Source organism: Manis pentadactyla, chromosome 2 (genome assembly GCF_030020395.1).
Source record: "Manis pentadactyla isolate mManPen7 chromosome 2, mManPen7.hap1, whole genome shotgun sequence".
Taxonomy (NCBI): Eukaryota; Metazoa; Chordata; class Mammalia; order Pholidota; family Manidae; genus Manis; species Manis pentadactyla.
In genome coordinates, this window is record NC_080020.1 from 63590856 (window position 1) to 63604496 (window position 13641).

Here is a 13641-nt window from a genome sequence, read left to right on the forward strand (position 1 = left end):
GTCACTTTGGACTAGTAATTTATCTTCTCTTGATATTGCTTTTATCACGTGTCAAAAAGCCATTCTAAAATGACGTACCTGATAGGCTTTTTCTGAAGATTACATGAAGTTTTGCTTGTCAAATGCTTGACTATATAGTATATGCTCAAAAGACAATACCTATTATTACCAGGCAGAAAATAAATTGTGCCACAACCCTAATATCTAGGACAAAAAATATCTCCAAAGAATTTTAAAATCTGAGTGTCCTTGTTTTGTCAGTGTTGCACAATTTCTTACAAAGCCAAAGTGTCATTCTAGTTCACTCTTTCTCTCTCCTTATATTTGATGGGAAGACTTGAATCTCTTAGGCTCAAATGACAATTTCATAACTTCTCAGCTCATCCCAACTTGATGTGATGCTGAACTCGAAATATATGGCACTAATAGAGAGGATCTTGAGAAACCATGAGCTTTTTCAAGATAATAGGATTAGAGGTTAACCAATAAGGAAATGATGATAGAAAATATCAAAATTCACTGATTAGGGTATATCCAGAAAAGATAAATGTCATTCTTGGTCTCTCTCATCAGAGGAGCTAAAAAAATAAAGGAGCATCAGTACTGGAGGTGTTTTCCACTCAAGAGCTGTTTTTTCCACCCCCTTTTCTTTGACTGTTCTCTCTCAGCTCTTACCTTTATGCAGATGACTCCCAGGTGTACTTCCCAAGGCCCAATCACACATGGCCCAATGTCACATCTCCAGGTCTCCTCCAAATCTTTGCTAGTTCTTTCTTATTTATTTTTGTACAGTAACTTGATTGCCAGTCCTGTAGATTCTATATCTCGCATTCATTGCTTTCTTTCAATTCTCTCTGTCAGTGTCCTGGATTAGGTTCTGATTGCTTTGCCATAAATTTGCAACTTTGTGTACTTATACATATGAAATATATTTGCAACTTTCCTTGTATGCTGCCATTATCTTTCTTATTTACTGCCTTCCTTTCTTCCTTTTTTCTTTTTTTGTCTTTTTCCTTTCTTTTCTCTTTTAGTTTACTACTTTCAGAGCTGTGTTTCCAATAATTTCCACCATAGTATCCCTCTTCCAATGGTACACATTACCTTTGGAAGTGGCCCCCCAAATTTGGATCTCATGTAGTAGGGAAATAAAAATATATTTGGGATCTCATAACAGTGCTGCCAGTTCTTATCTTGCCAAGTAAGAACATTAGAACCTCCTACCAAACTGACATCTACTCTTATCATTGCTTCATTAAAGCAATTGCATTTGATTCTAAATATAGGAAAGACATAATCCCACAATAAAGGAAAATACCTTTGAATTGAATGTATTTGTTTTCATAAAAAACACTCACAAGTTACTTTATTTTTCTTACCTATCCCCAGTCCAGTGAAAACATAGATTCAAACTGGCACTGGCCAGTGACCAGCTTTTGGGAACCACTGGTGTACAGAATAAAGTGAAAAATCTGAGTATATAGCACTTGAGCCTAATCCATCTGGCCTACAGGAAACTTTGGTTTCTGTAGGCAAATTGTAATTCTTTATTGTTTCACTAATGCCTTTTTTTTTGTTATCATTAATCTACAATTATATGAAAAACATTATGTTTACTAGGCTCTCCCCTACCCCAAGTTCCCCCAACAAACCCCATTACAGTCACTGTCCATCAGCATAGTAAGATGTTATAGAATCACTACTTGTCTTCTGTGTTGCAAAGCCCTCGCCTTTCCCCTACCCCCCACATTATACATGCTAATCATAATACCCCCTTTCTTCTTCCCCACCCTTATCCCTCCTTACCCTCCCATTCTCCCCAGTCTCTTTCCCTTTGGAAACTGTTAGTCCATTCTTGGGTTCTGTGATTCTGCAGCTGTTTTGTTCCTTCAGTTTTTCCATTGTTCTTATACTCCACAGATGAGTGAAATCATTTGGTATTTGTCTTTCTCCGCTTGGCTTATTTCACTGAGCATAATACCCTCTAGCTCCATCCATGTTGTTGCAAATTGTAGGATCTGTTTCCTTCTTATGGCTGAATAATATTCCATTGTGTATACGTACCACATCTTCTTTATCCATTCATCTACTGATGGACACTTAGGTTGCTTCCATTTCTTGGCTATTGTAAATAGTGCTGCAATAAACATAGGGGTGCATCTGTCTTTTCCAAACTAGAGTGCTGCATCCTTAGGGTAAATTCCTAGAAGTGGAATTCCTGGGTCAAATGGTAAGTCTGTTTGAGCATTTTGATGTACCTCCATACTGCTTTCCACAATGGTTGAACTAACTTACATTCCCACCAGCAGTGTAGGAGGGTTCCCCTTCCTCCATAACCTTGCCAACATTTGTTGTTGTTTGTCTTTTGGATGGTAGCCATCCTTACTGGTGTGAGGTGATATCTCATTGTGGTTTTAATTTGCATTTCTCTGACAACTAGCGATGTGGAGCATCTTTTCATGTGTCTGTTGGCCTTCTGAATTTCTTCTTTGGAGAACTGTCTGTTCATCTCCTCTGCCCATTTTTTAATTGGATTATTTGCTTTTTGTTTGTTGAGGTGAATGAGCTCTTTATATATTTTGGATGTCAACCCTTTATTGGATCTGTCATTTACAAATATATTCTCCCATGCTGTAGGGTACCTTTTTGTTCTATTGATGGTGTTCTTTGCTGTACAGAAGCTTTTCAGCTTGACATAGTCCCACTTGTTCATTTTTGCTTTTGTTTTCCTTGCCCAAGGAGATATGTTCATGAAGAAGTTGCTAATGTTTATGTCCAAGAGATTTTTGCCTATGTTTTTTCTAAGAGTTTTATGGTTTCATTACTTACATTCAGGTCTTTGATCCATTTTGAATTTACTTTTGTGTATGGGGTTAGACAGTGATCCAGTTTCATTCTCTTACATGTAGCTGTCCAGTTTTGCCAGCATCATCTGTTGAAGAGACTGGCATTTCCCCATTGTAGGTCCATGGCTCCTTTATCGAATATTAATTGATGATATATGTCTGGGTTAATGTCTGGAGTCTCTAATCTGTTCCACTGATCTGTGGCTCTGTTCTTGTGCCAGTACCAAATTGTCTTGATTACTATGGCTTTGTAGTAGAGCTTGAAGTTAGGGAGTGAGATCCCTGCCACTTTATTCTTCCTTCTCAGGATTGCTTTGGCTATTCGGGGTCTTTAGTGTTGCCATATGAATTTTTGAACTATTCGTTCAAGTTCGTTGAAGAATGTTGTTGGTAATTTGATAGGGATTGCATCAAATCTGTATATTGCTTTGGGCAGGATGGCCATTTTGACAATATTAATTCTTCCTAGCCAAGAGCATGGGATGAGTTTCCATTTGTTAGTGTCCTCTTTAATTTATCTTGAGAGTGTCTTATAGTTTTCAGGGTATAGATCTTTCACTTCTTTGGTTAGGTTTATTCCTAGGTATTTTATTTTTTTTGATGCAATTGTGAATGGAATTGTTTTCCTGATTCCTCTTTCTATTAGCTCATTGTTAGTGTATAGGAAAGCCACAGATTTCTGTGTGTTAATTTTGTATCCTGCAACTTTGCTGTATTCAAATATCAGTTCTAGTAGTTTTGGAGTGGAGTCTTTAGGGTTTTTTATGTACAATATCATGTCATCTGCATATAATGACAGTTTAACTTCTTCTTTATCAATCTGGATTCCTTGTATTTCTTTGTTTTGCCTAATTGCCATGGCTAGGACCTCCAGTACTATGTTTAATAACAGTGGGGAGAGTGGGCATTCCTGTCTTGTTCCCAATCTTAGAGGAAAAGCTTTCAGCTTCTCGCTGTTCAGTATGATGTTGGCTGTGGGTTTATGATATATGGGCTTTATTATGTTGAGGTACTTGCCCTCTATACCCATTTTGCTGAGAGTTTTTGTCATGAATGGATGTTGAATTTTGTCAAATGCTTTTTCAGCATCTATGGAGATGATCATGTGGTTTTTGTCCTTCTTTTTGTTGATGTGGTGGATGATGTTGATGGATTTTCGAATGTTGTACCATCCTTGCATCCCTGGGATGAATCCCACTTGGTCGTGGTGTATAATCCTTTTGATATATTTTTGAATTTGGTTTGCTAATATTTTATTGAGTATTTTTGCATCTGCGTTCATCAGGGATATTGGTCTGTAATTTTCTTTTTTGGTGGGGTCTTTGCCTGGTTTTGGTATTAGGGAGATGTTGGCTTCATAGAATGAGTTTGGGAGTATTCCCTCCTCTTCTGTTTTTTGGAAAACTTTAAGGAGAATGGGTATTATATCTTCTCTGTATGTCTGATAAAATTCCGAGGTAAATCCATATGGCCCATGGGTTTTTCGCTTGGGTAGTTTTTTGATTACCACTTCAATTTCTTTGCTGGTAATTGGTTGTTTAGATTTTGTGTTTCTTCCTTGATCAGTTTTGGAAGGTTGTATTTTTCTAGGAAGTTGTCCATTTCTTCTAGGTTTTTCAGCTTCTTACATATAGGTTTTCATAGTAGTCTCTAATAATTCTTTGTATTTCTGTGGGGTCCATCATGATGTTTCCTTTCTCATTTCTGATTCTGTTGATGTGTGTTGATTCTCTTTTTCTCTTAATAAATCTGGCTAGAGGCTTATCTATTTTGTTTATTTTCTCAAAGAACCAGCTCTTGGTTTCATTGATTTTTTCTATTGTTTTATTCTTCTCAATTTTGTTTATTTCTTCTCTCATCTTTATTATATCCCTCCTTCTGCTGACTTTAGGCCTCATTTGTTCTTCTTTTTCCAATTTTGATATTTGTGACATTAGACTATTCATTTGGGTTTGTTATTCCTTCTTTATGTCTGGATTGCTATATACCTTCCTCTTAAGACTGCTTTCGCTGAGTCCCACAGAAGTTGGGGCTTTGTGGTGTTGTTGTCATTTATTTCCATATATTGATGGATCTCCATTTTAATTTGGTAGTTGATCCATTGACTATTTAGAAGCGTGTTGTTAAGCCTCCATGTGTTTGTGAGCCTTTTTGCTTTCTTGGTACAATTTATTTCTAGTTTTATACCTTTGTGGTCTGAAAAGTTGGTTGGTAGCATTTCAATCTTTTGGAATTTACTGAGGCTCTTTTTGTGGCCTAGTATGCAGTCTATTCTGGAGAATGTTCCATGTGCACTTGAGAAGAATGTGTATCCTGTTGCTTTTAGGTGTAGAGTTCTATAGATGTCTACTAGGTCCATCTGTTCTAGTGTGTTGTTCAGTGCCTCTGTGTCCTTACTTATTTTCTGTCTGGTGGATCTGTCCTTTGGTGTGAATGGTGTGTTGAAGTCTCCAAAAATGAATGCATTGCATTCTATTTCCTCCTTTAGTTCTGTTAGTATTTGTTTCACATATGCTGGTTCTCCTGTGTTGGGTGCATAAAGATTTATAATGGTTATATCCTCTTGTTGGACTGAGCCTTTTATCATTATGTAATGTCCTTCTTTATCTCTTCTTACTTTCTTTGTTTTGAAGTGTATTTTGTCTGATACTAGTACTGTAACACCTGCTTTGTTCTCCCTATTGTTTGCATGAAATATCTTTTTCTATCCCTTGACTTTTAGTCTGTGCATGTCTTTAGGTTTGAGGTGAGTCTCTTGTAAGCAGCGTATAGATGAGTCTTGTTTTTTTATCCATTCAGTGACTCTGTGTCTTTTGACTGGTGCATTCAGTCTATTTACATTTAGGGTGATTATCGATAGGTATGTACTTATTGCCATTTCAGGCTTTAGATTTGTGGTTACCAAAGGTTCCAGGTTACTTTCTGTACTATCTAAGAGTCTAACAACTCACTTAGTATGCTGTTACAAACACAATCTAAAGGTTCTTTTCTATTTCTCCTCCTTTTTCTTCTTCCTTCATTCTTTATATATTAGTTATCAAATTCTGTACTTTTTGTCTATCCCTTGATTGACTTTGGTGATAGTCAATTTAATTTTGCATTTGCCTCGCAATCAACTGCTCCACCCTCTCTACCTTGATTTTACTACCTCTGGTGACAGCTATGCAACCCTAGGAACACTTCCACCTATAGCAGTCCCTCCAAAATAAACTGCAGAGATGGTCTGTGGGAGGTAAACTCTCTCAGCTTTTGCTTATCTGGAAAATGTTTAATCCCTCCTTCAAATTTAAATGATAATCTTGCTGGATAAAGTAATCTTGTGTCCAGGCCCTTCTGCTTCATGGCATTTAATACATCATGCCACTCCCTTCTGGCCTGTAAAGTTTCTGCTGAGAAGTCTGATGTTAGTCTGATGGGCTTTCCTTTGTATGTGATCATATTTCTGCCTCTGGCTGCTTTTTACAGTCTGTCATTATTCTTGATCTTTCCCATTTTAATTACTATGTGTCTTGCTGTTGTCTTCCTTGGTCCCTTGTGTTGGGGGATCTGTGGATCTCCATGGCCTGACAGACTATGTCCTTCCCCAGACTGGGGAAGTTTTCAGCAACTACCTCCTCAAAGACACTTTCTATCCCTTTCTCTCTCTCTCTTCTTCTTCTAGTATCCCTATAATGCGAATATTGTTCTGCTTGGATTGGTCACACAGTTCTCTCAATATTCTTTCATTTTTAGAGATCCTTTTTTCTCTCTGTGCCTCAGCTTCATTGTTTTCCTCTTCTCTAGATTCTATTTCATTTGTTGTGTCCTCCACCGTATCCAACCTGCTTTTAATACCTTCCATCATGTTCTTTAATGATTGGATCTCTGACCTGAATTCATTCCAGAGTTCTTGGATGTCTTTCCTTACCTCCATTAGGATGTTGATGATTTTTATTTTGAACTCCCTTTCAGGAAGAGTCACAAGGTCCATATCATTTAAATCTTTCTTGGGGTTGTATTAACAATTTTAGTCTGGACAAGGTTCCTTTGGCATTTCATGTTTGTATATGGTGTCCTCTAGTGTCCAGAAGCTCTATTCTGGAGCTGCTGAGTCCCTGAAGCAATGTCGGAGGTCACAGGGGAGCGGTACTGGTGCCTGGGGGGTAGGAAAGGGCTCTTCCCCGCCTCCTGGCTGCTGTGTCTGTCGCCACTGCCTGAGCCAGTGGGCCGGTCACACAGGTATAAATTTTTTCCCAGAGCAGCCGGATATGGATCCCTGCTTTCCACAAGCAGCCAGAATCCCAGTGTTCCCAGGAACTCTGCCTGTATTAACTTTCCAACCCAGTAGTCATGCGAGTCTCATGAAAGCACCATGAAATGTAGGTTTGTGCTCCCAGCGCAGATCTCTGAGCTAGGTATTCAGCAGTCCCAAGCCTTCCACTCCCTCCCTGCTCCATTTGTCTTCCTCACGCCGTTGAGCTGGGGTGGGGGAGGGGCTCGGGTCCCAGGAGCCACAGCTCTGGTACTTTAACCCATTCGGTGAGGTCTGCTCTTTTCTCCAGGTGTGTGTAGTCTGACGCCGTCCTCTTTCCTGTTGCTCTCTCAGGATTAGTTGCACCAATTAAATTTTCTAATTGTATCCAGCTTTAGGAGGAAGCCTCTGTCTCCCTTCTCATGCCACCATCTTTTTTTCACTAATGCCTTTTGAAAAGTCCATCTTCCACGCCTTGTCAATTCTCTATTGTTTGCATTGGAAGCTTCTTGCTTACTCCCCATTCCTTCCTCTTCCTATCCTTACAGAGAACTGGCTCACATACTGTCTTTCTCACCCTAATGGTAACTCTCCCACTCATAATTCATTCCTCCTTCTGTTCTGGGCTCCATTATAGTGGGAACTTTTATACCTTTCATATACTAGTTGCTATGTGTTATAGTAATATGCTTATGCACAGTTTTCTCTAAGGCAAGGACTACTAAGTCTTATATCCATTAATATACTGCATAGTAAGTATCTATGGAATTTGGGAATATCATTTTTATGGGAAATGTTTTTTTTTTAAGAAAATAAAAGTAATATAATTCATAGTGTCTCATTCAATGTCAATGGTTTAGTGAGAAACAACATTCATGTCCAAAGGAAAAAAATGCTCTGGGTACAAAGCTGAAGAAGCCAGCTACCTGATCCCAAGGAGCCAGCAGAAGGGAGTGGGAAGAGGGGCCATGATCTTCCCGAAAGAATGGCAGATTTGGAATTTTTCTGGTTGGCGTTGGATGATGTGAGCTCATGGTCAGGGAGGAAGTCCTAATAGGGAGGCAGGTGGCCAGGTCTACCTTAACTGACTTGCAGGCTGACAAACCTATGCAGTCCTGTTGCTGATCAGGAGAGATGCCACGGTAAGCGTAGAAAGTTGGCAAGACAAATAAAGGTCAAGCCAAATAGCTTGGAATTAAATCAGAATAAAGCACAAAAACCTTTTCTTGCAATTCATTTGATTCCAATATATTAATCTCAAAGGGAAAAACAGTTTTTCAGTCTGACATGGAAAGGATGAGCAGTCTAGAGGCATGTGAATGACTGGCCCCTGCCCCCAACCTGATATTTCTTAACTTTGCTCTGGTTCCCAGGGACCATAGTCAGATAAGAAGTAGGGAGAAAGGAAAAAAGAAAAAGTGAACTCAAAAGAAATAAATTCAGAGCTAAGCCCATTTTCCCTTTGGCACAAAATAAATTGTTATCTTTTGTAATTTTCATTAAATTGGAAGTTTGGTAGACTAGTAGAAAGGTCTATCGATCTATCATCTGTATTTCACTATCTATTTAATTATGTACTTGATAAATGACTTGTACTGTCAGCCAACTTGTCATCCCTCACACTGATATTCTGTGAGAGCAGGAAGCTGCTACTAGTTCATCCAGACAAAATGTTTCTCTTGAAATACTCTAATTTGGCACTTGCTAATAGATATTATAGATGCCTAAGAGGTCCTAAAGTAGATGCATAGATGCATAGAGGTGTCTCTGCCTGACCAACCTGGTGAAAGAATAAATCTGAGAAAATCCATAGCATTTATCTTGATTCACCACTGTGGGAGCAGAAGGCTTTGTAACAGCAATGTCACAGGCTGTGATTTCAAATACTGTGGTGTGCTTCATTGTGCTGGTGAAAAATATCAACGGTGAACATCCTAATGAGTTGAGCAGGATCTGAACCATGTCAGACAATCGAAATTCTAATAGCACATGTTTTTATGGAGGCCTCAGAGCTTTGTTTCTAGATATCTATCTTCCTGTCTGTTGAATCAAGAACTGTATATAATACACATGCTTACTGCTAGCCCCTTGTTTTTTCCATATAAATCATTCAATGATTAGGCTTACTTAAAAAAGAAGTACAAACTACATTTCTGGAAAATGCTACAACTGATAATTTCTTATCTCCATCATTTGGAATTTGCTAATCTCTAAATGTATAAGTATACATGTGCCTAGATTATAACATGATTTGATTAATGCATTTTTTTCTATGAAGAATCTCAGTTCTTAAATCCTTTTGTCCATATGAAGTTTGCAGTACTTGTAATATTGTAGGTTTTTTTAAGGAGAAATTTTTGGAGTTGAGAGACATTATCTATATGTAAACATTTTAATGAACTTGGAGTAATTTTCTTTTGGAAATACACTATCACCTGTTGTTAAGGACTGACTGTATCTCCCCATCCATGACTGCTCCATGATTACCCAATTCATATGTTAGAGCCCTAACTTCCAGTGTCACTATATTGGGAGATGGGACCTCTAAGGAAATAAAGTAACATGAGATCATAAGGGTGGGGTCCTGACCAGATAGGATAGGACTCAATAAAATTAGCATCTTTATAAGAAGAGACAGCAGAGAGTTCCCTCTTTTCAGGTGCGCAGAAAAGAGGTTACGTGAGCGGACAGCAAGATGGCAGCCACCTGTAGGCGAGGAGAAGAGGCCTCAGAATGAAACTTTGATCTTGGACTTTCTGTTGTTTAAACTACTCAGTCTATGCTATTTTGTTAATGGTTCCCCAAGAAGACTTATAATATACTTGCAAACTTGCATGAAATGTGAGAAAATAATATGAAATTTAGGGACAAGGGTGGCTGTGGCATATGATCAATCAAGGTCCCAGGAATTACAGTAAGTCAGAATAGCCTTCCTGTTATCCTTGATTTGTTACCTCACCAGATTTTAATTCCTTCATTTGCAAAATTGAACAGTAATAGATTCTACTTGATGAGATTGATACAATACAAGTTAATAAAGGTATGGCAGGCCTTAGGTGCTCAGGTTATATTAGCTATTATTACTATAATTATGGTCTTAAAATAGGCAAAACATAGTGTCAACTTCATGTAATGTAAATGAACAAATGTGTTTATGATCTTTTATAAAGTAAAACCACAAATGCTTTATACACTAAATAAACGATGTTATTCAAACAAAAACTGGTTTCTCTTTTTCTTTTGTAATTTTATCAGTGGCAGAAATACTTCATTTTTCTGACAACTTTTACATATTTTATATATATATATATACACTATAGTGTACTGAAATGATTTTTTCAGTGTAGGTCATATAGTGTATGAAATGCTTAATAATAATACGTTCCTTACTCTGATGAATAATTACATGTCCTGATAACAGGATATTCACAAACTCATTGAAAATAACTCCTGGAGGCACAGAAGCCACACAGTAAGTTTGTAAAAGTTGAAGCATGTGGAGAACACCTGTGCTCCAATCAAAGCCTTTGGAGCAGTTGTACCACATTGAAGAACAATGGGATGAGACCAGGGAGGAAGGGTTCCTTGTGAGGATGATGGATGTCAATCCCAATGCAACCCACAAGCCAGCACGGGTACCAGGTGTGATACACAGAAGACTGTAGTGTGACCAGTTTAGGCATTTGATGAAACTGAAATTCTATCTGCCTGAAAATTCAATTTTTTAAATTTCACAACTTGTCAAAACTCTATTTACTGTTAGTAGAATTAAGAAGTGCAAACACCAGTGAAAGAAAAAGAACAGAATGTCCATCTTTTCCATTCTCCCAATCACAAAATGTGTGGTTAATGGTTACTCTAACACCACAAAAAAGAGCCTTTGTTATCGGTCAGTGGCACAATTTATGTCTGCCTTGGACTCGTGGAAACGTTTCTACAAAATTTTATTAGAAAATTCCTTTTCCTAAGAAACAAATTAATTAAGGACGGACCAGACAAATAAGCTGCTATCCTTGAGATCAGGAAATACTGCAGTGAATGACCTCGTTAAGTGAGGGCCTGGGCACAGCCTGAAGACTAATGAATTACTCAGTCTCTTCCACTCTGGAGACATGTGCTTTGATTAGTGTCTGGGGCTGTTGGGAAGGGACTCACAGTTAATGGCTTCTCTTTCTCTAGCCTTCCTAGAGGCAAGAAATTCTGGTCAGTATTTCTCAGAAACTGAAGTATCCCTACTCCAATTATCACAGCTACTGTTGACACCAAGAAATTTAGAGGAAAAACTAATTTAACCTTCAAGCATTTCAAGGTACTTTTTAAACTACTTAATGTAGATCTAGATAGCACAGTGATTGACAAAGTATTATCTGCATCACCATAGGAACCAGAAGTGTTTTACATGGTCCTGAAAGGATCTGATGTTTTTCAGAAGACAAGCCCCACTGACACCACCTGCTGTTAAGAGTTCAGTTCTTTGGTGTCTAATCTCCAGCAGTCCTCAATCTTTCATATTTAAAATTTGTTTCTCTTGTGAGAGGAAGAAAGGTCCACTTACTGTTGTTCAGTGGCTGCCCTGTTTATCTCAGCCTTACAAACGACAATTGAGGTGAATGTCTATCCCACTGGGTTTCCGCTGTGACTCCAGTTCACCACCCTTTGAATACCGACAGGCGGCTAAAATGTTGCCCATGAGCCAGGGACACTTAGGGTTAGATAGAGCTGGTACTACCACAGGAGGTTAGAATTGAAAAGCAAAGCCCTGCTATAAACATAAATGCTCCCTTTACACTGAACTCTGGGCAGTTAAAACTTGTTCAATATTCAAAACCTTTTTGTCAGCCTTGAAGGTAGAACTTTGAGGATAGAAAGCCAAAGTGTCTACACTTCCTGAAGGCCATGATTTAGGATTCCAAAATGTCTATTTCCTTTCCCGCTCTACTTCCCACAACGAAATTTGCTGGATCAGTTATGCTGTCCTGGGAATTCAAAGAATCTTGTTAAAAAGGCAAATATTTTTCCTTACAGTGAGTAAGTAAATGTAACTAATCTTAGCAAGTAGTTCATAATTCCTTTGGTGCTAAATGCCATGTACTGTAAAGCTCTTTCTTGTGTTTGGAGAGAGAGGTTAACATTGTTGTTCAGGCATTTTCTTTTTTAGTGAGGTAAGGCAATGAAGTTCTCAACTGAAGTTTGATGAGGCTAACTAGGTAGTGTGCAGCCATTCTGTAGTCTAACTTGGGCTTTCTTGACTCGCTAACACTATTAATTTGTTAATCAGCCTTATTTGGTGAACAGTGTGGGCAAACATCCCCTTGATGTGGTAAGTGATGCTGAGGTCAGAATATTCAGACAATTTTGTTCAGTGACACCAGTCTCTGTCTTTCGTTTTCCGCAACCTTTTGTTCTGAAAAATTCTAAGTCTTTGGAAATGTTGAAAGAATACCTTAATGAACATCCACATGCTCTTCACCTAAATTCACAAATTATTAATATTTCATAACATTTGTGTGCTCTTATGGATTATCTGTCTAGCTACGTGAATATACATATCCTCTCCAGTTTCCTTTTTTGCCTTGAGGCATTTGAAAGTAAGCTGTAACATCATGTCACTCCCCCTCTATATAGTGCATTAGTATTTATCACCTAAGAATAAAGACATTTTCCTTATTACTATAATGCCATTTTTACTCGCAAGAATTTAAAAAGTGGTGTGATATGCACCTATCTAATAATATCTAATATAGAGTGTATATTAAAATTTTTCAATTCCTTTCAAATGTCTTTCAGAGCCTTTTCTTTTAAAATACAATCAGAGTTCATTTTTTACATTTAGTTGTGATATATTTTCCTTAATTTTGAACCTCTGTTTTGACTTTCATGACAGGAACATTTTGAAGAGTCTTCAGTTGTCTTTGAATGTCTCATAGATTGGATTTTACTGACTGCTTCCTTATGATTAGATTCTTGAAATTTTTTTGTGAAGAATACTACGTAGGTAGTGTTCTATACTTCCCACTTTATCACCTTTGGAGGCATATTAAACTGAACTTAATCACTTGGTGAAGGTAGTTTATGAAAGATCTCTCTTTAATAAAGGCATTGTTTCTCCTTTGTAAATTAGTAAATAACCTATGAGGTGATTCTTTGTTATCATGTAAATAATGTGAATATCCTGTTTCCCAATAACTTTCACTCATTGATTTTAGCATCAATGGCTTCATCAAGAATGGATACTCAAATCATGATGAGGATGGAGATACAAATATATTAAAATGAAAAACTCATTCTCCTACTAACATGTGAGGTTGAATAAATGAAGACTTAGAAGAAGAAAATATATTCCCTTACCTGTCTACATTTAAGATTTCTCCAGAATCACATTATATCCATTTCTCACCAGGCACTGACTCTGCAAAAATTATATAGGTTAATCAGATAAAGGGGACAATTTTATAAATATAAATTTATTTTATAGTTTCAAATTTATAGTATTTGCTCATTATTAATTTAATTTGTGAGTTACATGAGTCTGTTTTAATGAACATAGTTACTTGATATTGGGGTCTC

General features: G+C 37.6%; 1 long non-coding RNA gene across 1 annotated transcript in view; it reads right to left on the bottom strand.

Annotated features, from left to right (window-relative positions):
• LOC118932370 (uncharacterized) overlaps positions 1 to 13641 on the bottom strand; it is a 130847-nt gene that overhangs the window by 59783 nt on the left and 57423 nt on the right. Inside the window, exon 2 of the long non-coding RNA XR_005032744.2 lies at positions 13423 to 13483. This is a non-coding gene — a long non-coding RNA (uncharacterized LOC118932370). The remainder of the gene's footprint in view (positions 1 to 13422; positions 13484 to 13641) is intronic.